Source organism: Lactuca serriola, chromosome 3 (genome assembly GCF_051521515.1).
Source record: "Lactuca serriola cultivar US96UC23 chromosome 3, Lser_US96UC23_V15, whole genome shotgun sequence".
In the NCBI taxonomy this organism is placed as follows: domain Eukaryota; kingdom Viridiplantae; phylum Streptophyta; class Magnoliopsida; order Asterales; family Asteraceae; genus Lactuca; species Lactuca serriola.
In genome coordinates, this window is record NC_136410.1 from 95,292,919 (window position 1) to 95,298,187 (window position 5,269).

Here is a 5,269-nt window from a genome sequence, read left to right on the forward strand (position 1 = left end):
TTCCATTAAGGAAAGCGGTTTTGACATCCATTTTCCATATTTCATAATCATGAAATTCAACAATGGCTAGCATAACCCTAATAGACTTAATCTTCACTATTATTGAGAAGGTCTCATCATAATCAACTCCTGGAGTTTGAGTAAAGCCCTTCACAACTAGTTGCGCCTTATATGTGTGTACTTTCCCATCCATGTCGGTTTCTTCTTGAAGATCCATTTTCACCTGACTGTCTTATGACCTGGTACATTGTCAACCAAGTTCCAAACTTGATTGCTATACATGGACTGAATCTCGCTGTCCATCGCCTCTTTCCATTTAGCAGACTCGGGACCCGCCATGGCTTCCTTGTAGTTGTTAGGTTCATCCAAATTTACCAGTGTGCTATCACTGATAAATGTACCACCTTCTGCAGTAATACGGAAACCATAGAACTCAGGTGCAACACTAACTCTACTGGAACACCACAAAGGTACAGACTTGTCAATTGGCTCAATAGGAGTTTCCTCCTTAGGTTGATCGCTAGTGTTTGTGGCTCCTTCATCGCTTGACTCTTGAAGTTCTTCAAGGTCAGTTTGCCTCCCATTGTCTCGTTGGCCTATGAGCTCTTTCTCATGAAAGCCTCCTCTCCTCTCAACGAAGACAACATTGTCACTCGGTTTGTAGAAGAGATAACCAAAGGATTTATGTGGGTAGCCGATGAAAATACACCGCTCACTCTGAGGTTCGAGCTTGTCGTGAGTCTCGCGCCTCACGAAAGCCTCACAAACCAAACCTTGATTTGATTTAATGTGGAAGCCTTCCCAGTCAAGATCACGTGAGGTGTTTTCGCAACCTTCTTGGTAGGAACTAGATTAACGATATGAGTGGCAGTCCCTAAGGCATACCCCCAGAATGATATTCGTAACGAAGCTCGACTCATCATGGAACGAGCCATGTCCAACAAGGTTTAGTTGCGCCTCTCAGCCACACCATTAAGCTATGGTGTCCTAGGTGGCGTCAACTGTGAAACAATTCCACATTCCTTAAGATAGTCAAGGTACTCGATACTAAGATACTCACCACCTCGATCGGATTGGAGCATCTTTATCTTCTTGCCCAGCTGAGTATCGACTTCCTGTTTAAACTCTTTGAATTTCTTAAAGGTTTCTGACTTATGCATGATTAAGTAGACATAGCCATATCTTTTGTAATCATCAGTAAAAGTCACATAGAAGCGGTTAGCATCCCTTATGGCAGTTCTGAAGGGCCCACACACATCGGTGTGTATGAGATCGAACAAACCCTCACCCTCTCATAAGTACCATTGAAGGGTGATTTAGTCATCTTTCCAAGTAAGCAAGATTTGTAAGTGTCATCTAAACTTAAGACAAATGACTCCAAAACTCCAACCTTTTGCGGTTGGCCTATGCACTTCTTGCTAACATGTCCAAGACGACAGTGCCGCAAGCATGGTTTATCTAATTCATTTGAATAATCGATATGCAACACATCAGTTTTTAAGTTGTCTACAACATTCACTGTTTCATATACACCATTTTAAGGTAATGCTTTAAAATAAAAAAACACCATTATAATAAGCATTTATTGCACCAATTTCATTATCAAACGAAAATGTGAAACCTTGTTTGTACAAACCATGAAAGAAAATAATATTCCTCACCATATCAGATGAGTAGAAACAATTATTCAAATCTATTCCTAACCCAGTACTAAGCAATGAATAGTAAACTCCAATCTTGGTGATATGTGAAACCTTCATATTCCCCATGATCAAGTTTATCTTCCCGTGCTCCACATCCTTACTTCTTTTTAGGCCCTGCAAATCAGAACAAATGTGAAATCCACAACCTGTGTCAAGCACCCAAGAGTTAGAATGTGATGAGTTTTTAGATAGAATAGTATAAATACCTGCATGGGTGGGTTTAGCTATATATTTAGTATAGATTTTCATTATTTATTAGCTAATTATTTACATATTATGGACAAAAGGTACATAATAGTGTTCAAATTGTATTTTCAGTTCAAAAGAGAGGCTCGGAGGTAAAAGGAAGCAGGAGATACGACCGAAAGCTCGGGAACTAAAGAAAGAAGAAAAATGCTAAATCCTTAAGCTACTCGGTGAGTAGGGATGTCTACTCGACAAGTACATATGAAGATTTGCGAAGCAATACGTAAAGTCCTTGCCATATACAGATTCTTCAAGGGGACTCGACGAGTCGGTTGTCTACTCGACGAGTAGCCCCTGTTTTGAGAAATCTATAAATAGAAGCAAAAAACCCGAATTGAATCTCTCTCTGGCTTTTGGGAAGCTTACTTGGTTACTAAGGATACTGCTGGAGATCTGAAGAACGTGAGAAGAACCCTAATCCTCGATTCTAAGAAGAATAAGGCAACTTAGGTTTAATTTTCCACTTTATCTTTGAAGAGAACTATGTCTAGCTTGGTTGAATTTGTTTTTAGGTTTTTATCAACTGTAATTATGAACTAATTTCGTTAGTTTCTGTTTAGGGTAGACAATTTTGCTCCTATGGATTAATTTACTATTTTGTTTAATTGTTATGTGGTGAATCTTGTTAAATTAAGCTTGTTAAAGACCCTTATGCATTAACGATAACTATTTTCTGTTAATTGATATGTAATTAAGTTGCATGAACATCTCTTAATTGCTTATCTCATATGATTTATGTGAACACATTGCTATATGCCTAGGAATAGTGAATATGAAACTAGGATTAACTAGAGAATGGGTAAATGAATGTGTGCGCTTGTGTGATACATCAACATCAAGAGGTTAATTGAATCACCAATTTAATTAGCTAATTACAAGTCTTATTTAACCTGAATAATTAAACTAGGGAATTTATTAGTTTAATCACTTGATCACTGCTTAAATTAATTTATTTTCTAAGGATCGGTAATAATGAATGTGAATCTAATCACTTTAGTCGGTAGCTATTAACAATTAATCCATTACATTACCATAAAAATTAACCATAAGAGTAAATAAGTTGAACCTAAACATAAACCCTTTTGATCAATGAATTTACTTGGTATTTACGTGTTTCCAGTTGTTAGTTGATTAGTTAAGTTTCTAGTCTTGCAAAACTAGAGAAAACCCCTCTATTTTACTAATTGTTTTAGATAATTCTAGTAGTTAGATTAATTTTCGTTCCCTGAGTTCGATACACTACTTGCTAATTCATATTATCAATTGACAAGTCCACTGCCTTTAGTGTGTGAAATTCATAAATTAAAAGTAGGATAAACTAGTTAGTTTAACACACATCAAGTTTTTGGTGCCGTTGCCGGGGAACGGTTAAAAAATTAATTCTAATTTATAGTTTTATCGATCCTTTGTGTGAAATTAATCTTGCACAAAGTTACTGCTTTAGTAGTCTAGGTATTAGGTTTAGTTTTAATTTTATCTAATTTGTTTTTTTTTTTTTTTTTTTTTTTTTTTTTTTTTTTTTTTTTCAGTTTTAGCCTTGAACTCGCCGAGTGCAATCGGAGCTACTCGACGAGTCCATCGCTGAAACTCAATTTCGTTTTTATTTTATTTTTTGTTCTTTTTACGCACGTTTTTTGTTTTGTTTGCAGTTCGTTTATGACTAGGGGAGGAGGTACACCTTTGATTCCACCGCTTAAAGACCTGGAAGCAACCTTGAGGAAAAACAAAGGCAAGAACATAGGAGAAACCGCTACATCAAAGAATTCACCATTGAAGAATCTAAAAGCTGCTTTTAGTAAGAAAAAGGGCAAGAAAGTAGGAGAATCCAGCTTCTCTTCAGTGGCAGACGAAGACCCGAAGAAGGAGGACACCGAGTACGAAACCGAAAGGGAAGAAACCGAATCCGAAGAAGGAAGCGATTTTGAAGACGAACTCGCTAACACTATGGCTAACATCGATGAAGTTCCTATGGATGAATGGAAGAAGAGGATACGTAATGATACCGGACCATGACTTGTGCAACCCATGATTCCTACGACAGCTACTTTCGAACACAAAGGCCACATACTTGCAAAACTTAAGGAAATCCCCTTCTATGGAAAATATCACGAGGACACATACAAACATTTGGCAAAGGTCAACGATGTGGCCGACTACTTTAATGTTCCAAATGTACCTCGCGAAACCGTTTTACTTCATATGCTTCTAGTCACATTCAAGGGAGCTGTGAAAGATTGGCTAAAATCACTCCCTCCCTGATCCATCACCACATGGGCTAAGATGAAAGAAGAATTTATTGACCAGTTTTGCCCTCCTTCGAAGATAGCCAATTCGAAGAAAGTCATAGCCAACTTTGAACAACAAGTTAGAGAGTCACTTTATGAGGCTTGGGAGAGATACAAGGGCCTACTAAGGAACTGCCCACATCATGATCTAAACAGTCAACAAGAAGTCTCCATTTTCTATGATGCAGTCAATGTAACAACTAGGCAACTCCTTGATTCGCAAGGACCTCTCACAAAGAAGGAACTCCCGGTGATCAAAGAACTAATTGAAGAATTCTCTAAGCACTCTGGAGAATATCATAACCGAAGGAATGAGTTGACTCGAGGGGCGGTGAATTCTATCACCGATGACATGGCATAAATGATGGCAAAATTGGAAAGCATGGACCGAATAATGACTAAGATGGACCAATCCATCCATGCTATTAGAGTGGGATGTGAAAACTGTAGAGGGCCCCACCTTACAAAAGATTGTGATCTTGATGAGAATGGGAACCGGAAGGTACAAGTGTGTTATTCAAGTGGTGATAGGTTTGATGATAATTGGCGAAAACCAAAGAAAGAATGGCTACCATATGATGAGTACAAAAAGACAAGGGAGGAAAAGTATAAGCAAAAGGAGAGAGCCTATTATCAAAAGGAGGAACCGGTACATGAAAAGAAATCAGATTTGGAAGACATGCTTACAAGATTCGTGGCCGCATCCAAGAAAAGACACAATGATACCGATGCTACACTTAAAGATCAACAAAATATGTTGAGAGAACACCAACTTATGATGAAAGATCAACAAGCCTTGCTTAGGAATCAACAAGCATCTATTGTCAACATAGAAAAGCAGCTGGGGAAACTTGCACAACAAGTGAATGAGAGAAGATCGGATGCACTTCCTAGTAATACAGAAAGTAACCCGAAAGGTGCACGTATAAATATTGTGACAACTCGGAGTGGGAAGATTATAACTCCTCTGACCCCTATTCAGCAAGAAGATCCTAAACTGGTGCAAGGGGATAAAGAAGAACATTAAGAATCACA

The 5,269-nt window shown here is 38.1% G+C and overlaps 1 non-coding gene across 1 annotated transcript; it reads right to left on the reverse strand.

The window, feature by feature from the left end:
• Positions 1–4,277: 4,277 nt before the first annotated feature.
• On the reverse strand, positions 4,278–4,384 carry LOC145096466 (small nucleolar RNA R71). The gene has a single exon (XR_013703873.1). It is a non-coding gene; the product is annotated as a small nucleolar RNA R71 (small nucleolar RNA).
• Between the last annotated feature and the right edge of the window lie 885 nt (positions 4,385–5,269).